Source organism: Papio anubis, chromosome 11 (genome assembly GCF_008728515.1).
Source record: "Papio anubis isolate 15944 chromosome 11, Panubis1.0, whole genome shotgun sequence".
Lineage (NCBI taxonomy): Eukaryota > Metazoa > Chordata > Mammalia > Primates > Cercopithecidae > Papio > Papio anubis.
The window spans coordinates 83401768-83411301 of record NC_044986.1 but is presented as its reverse complement, the minus strand read 5'-3'; the positions used below and the strand labels follow the sequence as shown (position 1 = coordinate 83411301).

General features: G+C 43.9%; 1 non-coding gene across 1 annotated transcript; it reads left to right on the top strand.

Annotated features, from left to right (window-relative positions):
* Window positions 1–8: 8 nt before the first annotated feature.
* WASHC2A lies at window positions 9–8079 on the top strand. Its single transcript, XR_004177147.1, has 3 exons — window positions 9–415; window positions 4428–4526; window positions 6726–8079. It is a non-coding gene; the product is annotated as a WASH complex subunit 2A (transcript).
* The last annotated feature ends 1455 nt before the right edge of the window (window positions 8080–9534 follow it).

The following is a 9534-nucleotide window of genomic DNA, read 5'->3' as shown; positions in this document are numbered from 1 at the left end:
GAAACCCTGACTTTCTCCTGCCCACCACCTAAGGCCCAGCATTCAGAACCTGGCAGGCCTGTCAGGCAGCCTGCCTTTCCATGCCGTCTCTCACTGCATATGTCCCATCTGTGCACCCATTGACCCAGGCAGTGTGTCCTGCCCCCCGATACACCAGATGTGTCCTCTATTTGTCTTACTGTTCTCTTAACAGACCCCTCGGCTTGGTGCCTATCATAGCAGAGACTCCTTGCATTTTCTAAATGGTTGATTGAGTAAACCCTCTTTTCTGGGTATCTTATTTGTTAATGCTTAATTTTTCTTTTTCTTTTTTTTTCCCCCAACAAAGGTTACCTTACCTTCCAGCAAAAATCTCAAGCCCTCGTCAGAAACAAAGACTCAAAAAGGCTTATTTTCAGATGAGGAGGACTCTGAGGTATGGTATTCTTTTCCTTAGTTGTTGGTATTGGTCTATGAATATGACATAGAAACTATTTCTGAATCAGGTTTTTCTCAGTGGAGTTGTAAGACTTTTTGTTAAGTACTCCAGTTCTTTAAAAATTATCTCTAGAGGTCAGGAGCTGTGGTTCATGCCTGTAATCCTAGCACTTTGGGAGGCCAAGGCAGGCGGACACCTGAGGTTAGGAATTTAACACCAGGTTGGCCAACGTGATGAAACCTTGTCTCTGTTAAAAATACAAAAATTAGCCAGACATGGTGGTGCGAGCCTGTAATCCCAGTTGCTCAGGAGGCTGAGATAGGAGATTCACTTGAACCCAGGAGGCAGAAGTTGCAATAAACCGACATCACACCATTGCACTCTAGCCTGGGCAACAGAGCGAGACTTCGTCTCAAAATAAATAAATGAAAAAAAATAATCTCTTGAGAGCTTAAGGTCTTTAGAAAGCAATATGTTTACAATACTTTTCACTTTTGGGTTGGACTGTATTTACATTTCCTGTGATGAAAATACTCTCTCTTTAGGATGCTCAGCTTTTAGACTATGAATGGGCTCATGATGTGATGAGGAGCTTGCACCAGAGTGGAGGTCACCGTGCTCCTTCCTTTATTCACATTCTCACTAACTGGACCATGGCTTAGTGCTGTAGCGGAAGGATTCTGGCATAGCCATCTGTCTTGTCGAGACTGAGACCGCTAACAGACTGTGGGACCTGGTTCACAGGTTGCTTCAGTCCCTCCAGGCACCTTAGAACCACCTCTCAGAATTTCACTGCTTTTCCTGAGTCTCTCAGGCCTAGGTCATCTTAGATCTAATTTTAAGTTAGCCTTGTAGGAGATCAGAGACCTGTATGAGAATGTAATGGGAAGTAATAAGCCCCTTTTACAGAAAATATGTGGACATGGCAGAAACTTACACGTATTTCAAGAAACTGTGGGCTCTAGGTTAGGCTCTCACGGTTGGACTTTGCACTCACAGCAAGGATGAACGTGGAACCCTTTGGAAGTAGAGTGATTGCCCTTGATGTAAAGAATACCTTTGACGCTATTATTTCACTGAAGGCTAGTGTACAAAACATGGGAATTAACCAGAGTCCAGTTAAGTCACAACCCTGAGCCCTGAGAAACAGCATGATGGGGCCTCCACCATCTTATGCTCATGGATCCCGTGTATCACCCACACCTGCACCTCGGGGTCTTTGCACCTGCCCCTGCCACTCTGAGGAATGCTGTTCCCAGAATCCAGCTTGCTTCCTCACTCTTTCTCTGTGAGGCCTCCCCTGACGAGTACACACAACTGGAAGACTGCTAGCACATACCACCCTGTACTCCTGGTCCCCTTTCCTGTTTTACTGTTTACCACAGCACGTGTTGCCAGGGACAATGTATATTTACTTATTCATTGTCTCTACTTCCCACTAAAGTAAGTGCCATGAGGGCAGGACTTTTTATTTCCTGTTTGTATCCTCAACAGCCTGTCCTTAATACCAGTGCTTGGCATGTGACAAGCCATCCAGTAATTGTCGACTAGACAAGAAAACCAAATGTGAGCAATTGCAGTGACTTACGAGGTGTTCTGGTTATTTGTTGCTGTGAAACAACTTAACTCCAAAACTTAGTGGTTTACAACACCAATAGTTTTGTTGTCTCATAGTTCGAGAGGTTGACTGGGCTTAGCTAGGCCATTGTCACTGAGGGTCTGTTTGTCTGAAGGTGGCTGGGCTGAGGATCAGCTCACTCCTATGTCTGGTACCTGGGCACTGGGGCCCCTGGGACACCTCTCATTAGCTCTTTGAGGCTACCAGCATGTAGTCAGGGAAGCCGGGCCTCATCCATGCTGGCTCAGGGCTGTAGGGGAGATTCGTCAGAGAGAGCCAAATGGAGGCCATGTCGCCTTCTGTGTTCCAGCCTTGGAAGTCAATGGTGTTCCTTTCGCTTCATTTGTTGATCAAGATGATCACAATGGCCCATCCAGGTTCATGGGGAAGGGCCGAAGGCTCCCCTTCTTGATGGTGGGAGTGTACATGAACTCTCAGACTTGTGTGAAAACCCTCCCAAAGGCTTTGCCCCTTGTGTGTCATCGTAGAGTGAATGTTTTAATTGGATATTGTTGGGATACTGAGGCAAGGAGAAGTAAAACTAAGGCAGTCTAAGAGTTAAAGCTTTGGACCCGAAGGAATGCGTCCTGATTCCTTTCTCTATATCTCAAGTGTGAGGCTGACACTTTCCCTGTGAAGTCATTCTGGGGGAACATATTTGAGGTAATGGAAGTGTGTTTTTTTGCAGTACCAAGAAAGGTATTAGTTAAGGGTCCAGGGTCGAAAACTGTGATGTTGACATTTGTTTTTGTTGTTTGCTTTGGTTTACTTTCATTTTCTTAGAGCAGCAGAACCCTTTCTCTTGCCATTGTGGAACATGCAGGAGGGGCACGGGATGCCTGGAATTCCCCTTGTGGCCTCTTCTTCAATCTAAGTAGACCCATGGGACTCCGGGGAGCACAGGGGAAAACCACTGTGTGGAGGAGATCTCACTTAGTGAACTCGTTAGGTCTATATTTGAGGAGTAGACATCGACTCCATAATTTACAAAAAGAAAAAAATACTGTCCAAAGAGGTCTTAGAAAATATGTTCTTGGCCTATTTAATTGTTCGGCTCTTGTGTATTGAAGTTTCTCTTCCCAAGGGAATAGATGTCCCATTTTATGTTTCTACTTCATGTAGCTCAATTTGCTGGTCTTTCTTTGCAGGATAAGCTGATGTTTTATAGCATTTTGACCATTTCTTTATTTTTATATTTTACTTTTTTGAGATGAAATTTTATCTTTTTGCCCAGGCTGGAGTGCAGTGGTGCGATCTCGGCTCACTGCAACCCCACCTTCCAGGTTCAAACAATTATCCTGCCTCGGCCTCCCGAGTAGCTGAGATTACAGGCACCCACCACCACACCTGGCTAATTTTGTGTTTTTAGTAGAGATGGGGTTTCGACATGTTGCACAAGCTGGTCTCGAACTCCTGACCTGAGGTGATCCACCTGCCCCAGCCTCCCAAAATGCTGGGATTATAGGCATGAGCCACAGTGCCAGGCTGAAAGTTTCTTTAGAATCTAGCAGGTCTTATCCTGGTTTGCAACATCATGTACCTGTAGTTAAGCTAAGTAGACTACCAAACATTTAAAAATAGAAATTTAATTTGTATTTATTTAAAAGAATAAGTCGGCCAGGCGTGGTCACTCACGCCTGTAATCCCAGCACTTTGGGAGGCCGAGGTGGGTGGATCATGAAGTCGGGAGATCTAGACCATCGTGGCTAACTCGGTGAAACCTGGTCTCTACTAAAAATACAAAAAAATTAGCCGGGCGTGGTGGTGGGCACCTGTAGTCCCAGCTACTGGGGAGGCTGAAGCAGGAGAATGACGTGAACCTGGGAGGTGTAACTTGCAGTGAGCTGAGATCGCACCATTGCACTCCAGCCTGGGCGACTGAGCGAGACTCCATCTCAAAAAAAAAAAAAAAAGCAGTGTACCAGCCAAGTCAAGTAATCTTAGGAGAGAAGGGTGTTACTAAATAAAATAGTTGTAGCTCCATTAATCGGGGAATCTAGCCCCTGTTTCTTTATTGACCCTGTCTAATCTCTGATTCTTTAGAATGCAATGGGAAGCCATTCTTATTTATTTAGTTTTTTAGCATGGTGTAGGAAATTGATTTGAAAACTTCTTCCTGCCTCCTGTCACTCAGGTGGGAATACAGAAGCCTCTGGGCTCTGCAAGGCCATCAGATCCTGTAGCTCTCCTCCTCCTTACCACCATTGCCCACAGCCTGCACAGACCCTGAGGCCTATCCCTTTAAGGACTCTGTCTGAGCCACCTTCCCTCTAAGGAAAGAAGCCTAGATACATGGCAGCCGTCATGTCTGAGTCACTTGTGTTTTATACTCACTTGATATTTTTAAAACTGATATTCCTGTTAACAGCAACTTTAATTTCAATCCAACAGGATTTGTTTTCTCAAAGAGCGAGTAAATTAAAAGGTGCGTCTCAGCTCCCTAGCAAGCTCCCCACGTCGGTTTCCCTGTTCGATGATGAAGATGAAGAGGTAAACATTGTTATTGCAACACTAGATAATTTAGATTAGGAGAAAACAGTTGTTGATTAACTTTCTACCCAGAGGCTCATATACTAGCAAAAGGTGGTAGGGAAGCGGTCAGGCTACCTGAAGTCTATATGATAAAAATATTTCTGTTTTTATTTCAGTGACTTCTTCCTTATATCTTCCTAGCTGTGCAATGGAGAAGACATTAGATTCTTGACGCAGTTCTTTCTTTTTTTTTTTCTTTTTTTTTTTTTTGAGATGGAGTCTTTCTCTGTCACCCAGGCTGTAGTGCAGTGGTGCAATCTCGGTTCACTGCAGCTGGATTCAAGTGATTCTCCTACCTCAGCCTCCTGAGTAACTGGGACTACAGGCGCGCACCACCACACCCAGCTAATTTTTGTATTGTTAGTAAGACAGGGTTTCACCATGTTGACCAGGCTAGTGTCGAACTCCTGATCTCAGGTGATCCCCCTGCCTCGGCCTCCCTAAGGGCTAGGATTATAGGTATGAGCCATCGTGCCCGGCCTCTTGACATAGTTCTTACGGAGTGAAATCTACAAGTTTTATTTTTTAAAATCTGCCTTTGAGAAACACAGTTGACCCTTTAACAGTGTGGAGGTTGTTTTGACTTCCATATTGCAGTGAAAAATCCATATATAATTTCTTACTTCCCAAAAACTTATCTACTAATAGCTTACTGTTAACCAGAAGCCTCACGGGTATCATAAACAGTTGATTAACATAAAAATAGTATAGTATCTATTTATATATTTTTGTATTCCTGACATATCTAGCATTTCCTTATTTTTTCTTGATATTTCTGGGCTACGTGGTTTGTCTGCAAGATTTTTCAAATTATTGCAAATGTCCAAAAAATATTTCAACATATTACTGATAAAACATTTGTGTAGAAGTGGACGTGTGCAGCTCAAACCTGTGTCATTCAGGGTCAGCTGTACTTTAGTCTAGAGGATGGATCAATGTTATACCCAGTGACCTACAAGAATGTCTTGGATCAAGTGGAGATACAAAGGAGAAGGCAGCCATGTCCTGACCATGGCCTTTCTTTCCCATCCTGGATGGAGAGAGCACACTGGGGAAGAGAAATAAGAGAGAAGACAACCCAAACCTTAACTCTGATGCAGTACTGGGCAGTGATGAGCTCATAGGCTTTGCCATCAGACCCCTGGGTTCATATCCCAGCTCCACTACTGGCAAACCAGGGACCTGGAGCAAGTAACCTTCCTTAAACTCACGTGGCTTAACAGTAAGTAGGGTCATTGTGGCAGCTGTAACTACTAGTGTGACACTCTTGCAGAGTGCTGGCACATAGTAAGTGCATAGTGAATGTGAGCTTTGTCATTAGTATCCCCAGTGGACACCAGCTCATTACTCTCCTGGCCTGTCCTACATTACCGCACTCTCCTTAAAGGAGACTTCATCCAGGAAGACACTCCCTTCATCCATCTTCACATTCCAGGGCTGTTCACCTGCTGTTAAGAGTTTCTCCATCCTCAGACTCAGGTCCTCTGATGCTTTTGTTCCCCTTACCTGAATAAAAGCACCTTAGTAAATACAACTTTTGGGGAGTGCTTGACCACAGAAGAGTTTATAAATGCCCTTAAACCTAGTACACCAGCAATTTTCTTTAGTAAACTATTTCTTCACTTTGTATAATCTCTTTGAAACTAATGAGAAACACAAGGCATGCCTTCCCTCCATCCCAGGTGTATGTCTTTCTTACCTGTAAAGGAGTGGAGACAGACCCCTAGTTCTCTCCTTTGAGCCATTGTTCTGGTTTCTCGTTTGTGGAGAGGACAGTGTGAGCTTCTGGCTGCTGCAGGGGCTCCCATGCCCATTGCAGGTTGTAACCCCCTGAAATGAGCAGAGAGGCACTTGCCCACAGGGCGACTGGATGGGGCTCAGTTTCTCCTTGTACTCCGTGATCTCATTCACATGTTGTCCTCTTGCTTCTTCCCAGCTGTTCTGCCTTCGAGTTCTATGGTAATCTCTTTCCCTTCTATGGGTGCAGTGGGAAAAGGCTGTAGTTTGGGATTTACTAGCATCTTGTGAGTTTTCCCTGCCAGAGGTGTTATTTGTATACCTGACTGGAGACTTACTTCCTAACAGTTTGATGTAGGAAGACATCCTGTGTTTTCTGTTTATAAAGTTGTCTTACCTTTCTGCCATTTGCTTTTCTAGGATAATCTTTTTGGGGGTACAGCTGCTAAGAAGCAGACATTGTCTCTACAAGCTCAGAGACAAGAGAAAGCAAAACCCTCCGAGCTCTCCAAAAAGAAAGCATCTGCCCTGTTGTTCAGCAGTGATGAGGAGGTGAGCCGAGGTTTCTCCTAAGAAGAGGGGAGTATTTGACGGGATTTAAGAGTTAAAGCCATCCCAAGTATTTTCTTTTTCTACCTGTTTTATATCTAGTGACATTCAGTCACCAAAGGCGATGTTCACAAGATTGTCTTTTCTGAAGGAAGACATTTAATGTAATATATAATTTAAAGATAAATCTCTTCAGAATGGTTCGGAATAAGTATGAGTCCTGCACGATAGTACATGCTCCTTCTAATGAGTTAGGCTGGCTACGGGAGAAATGATTTCTCACCCATCGCTAGGTTCATGGTCGAGTCCCCTATAACAAATGACAGATTAACCAGAGAAAAGTGTGCAAGTTTATTGAAGATAAGTTTTACCTGACACAGGAGCCTTCAGAAAGGAAGACTCAGAGCAACAGGAAATCCTGTGTCGATTGTATGCTGTCTGATGAAGAAGCGGACAGTTTTGGAGAAGCACCATGAGATGAAAGGGGTGTGACCTGATGGGAATAAGCTGGGGGAGCTCAGCAAGGCCTGTGTGGTCAGATGATTCTCTGCATCTTTACAAATAAGGAGGCTCCTTTCCTCTGGGAATAGGGAGGACTGGAATGAAGGTCTTATGACCTACTCCAGAGAGGGTTAGAGGATTCTTCTATGGCCTGCTGCAGAGAAGAAGGGCCAGGGAAAGGTCAGAGAGACCTTTCTGCTTCTCAGATGCCAAGGTGTCATATTTTGACGTAGCATGTCCCGTATACCCCAATGACCATATATAGTACTATCTTCTTAAATGACTACTGTGTTTCATTAATTTAGAACTATAGCTGAACATGGTAGGAGTTACCTGTTGAGGTTAAACTCCTTTTTGAAGGAGTCTTACCAATATTTCTGTTTGTGATCTGGATAGATATTACCAAAGACAATAGTGAAAATGGTTTAGTTACTAACTCAATCAGATGTAGTACCAGGGAATCAGATTTAGCTGTGCAGAAAAAGACTTTAAAGATGATGATATTAAAAATCCTGAGTATTAAACATCTTCCTGTGTTATGATAATTCCTCTTTATTTTAACATTGTAGGCAAGTTAGGCGGGGGTGAATTGGAGATATAAGTTGTAGATATGTTCATGTTCTTATTGAAAGCAATTTTAAAATTCCAAAGCAGATTGCAAAAAAAATGTATTAAAAGCTTATGCAGCGGGGCGTGGTGGCTCATGCCTATAATCTCAGCACTTTGAGAGTCCAAGGCGGGCAGATCCCCTGAGGTCAGGAGTTCGAGACCAGCCTGAACAACATGGAAAAACCCTGTCTCTATTAAAAATACAAAAAAAATAGTGAGGTGTGGTGGCGCATGCCTGTAATCCCAACTACTCGGGAGGCTGAGGCAGGAGAATCACTTAAACTCAGGAGACGGAGGTTGTCAGGTGAGATCATGCCATTGCACTCCAGCCTAAGCAACAAGCGAAACTGTCTCAAAAAAAAAAAAAAAAGCTTATGCAACACACATGTGAACAAGACACAACGAAAAATTGCTAGTAATCCTTTTACCACAAAAGTCTGAGTTTGGCCTTTGAAAGCATTTAAGGAAATCCCACCCAGCTATGCTCACACCTCCACATCAAGGAACTCCCAAGCATATATAATTTGTGTTTTCTACTCAAATGTCTGGATTTATGATGGATTATCCAGTTTTTTCTTTTAAACATTGTCAGTGGTTGTTCCCTCTGTAGTAACAGCCGGACATCAGCGTAGTTGCCTCTGCTAGAGTATTAAAGTGGTTCAGGGAAAATAAAAACATTAGCTAAAGCTTGGAGCAAAAAGACATGCACAGGAAAGATAACCAAGGTTCTAGAACGGGGCGTCCAGTCTTTTGGCTTCCCTGGGCCACACTGGAAGAAGAACTGTCTTGGGTCACACAGAAAATGCACTAACAAAGCTGATGAACTAAAAAAATTTTTAAAAAGTTCATGCATAAATCCCGTAATATTTTAAGAAAGTTTACAGATTTGTGGTGGGCCGCATTCAAAGCCATACTGGGCTGTGTGTGGCTCTTGGGCCATGGGTTGGACAAGTTTCTCCTAGAACAAAGACTCTCAACTTCGGCTGCTCACTGGGATCCATGGGGAACTTAAAAGAATGCTGACTTGACAGGCTGGGCACAGTGACTCACGCCTGTAATCCCAGCACTCTGGGAGGCCGAGGTGGGTGAATCACCTGAGGTTAGGAGTTTGAGACCAGCCTGGCCAACGTGGCAAAACTCCGTCTCTATAAAAAATACAAAAATTATCCAGGCATGATGATACATGCCTGTAGTCCTAGCAACTCGGGAGGCTGAGGCAGGAGAATCACTTGAACCCAGGAGGCAGAGGTTGCAGTGAGCCAAGATCGCACCACTGCACGCCAGCCTGGGCCACAGAGCGAGATTCCATCTCAAAAAAAAAAAAAAAAAAAAAAAAAGACCTAAGGAGTGCTGACAGGGGATCCCAGCTCCAGAGATTCTGAATTCATCAGTCTGGGGTACAGCCTCATCATTGGAGTTTTGTGATGCTCTCCAGTGGATTCCAGTGTTTAGTCACTGCTAAACATTGACTTACAATTCCTTAAGCTGTAATGTTTAAAATCACCTGGGGTACCCCAGAAATGCAGGTTCTTGATTCAGGAAAGTAGGTGGGGCCTGAAATTCTGCATGG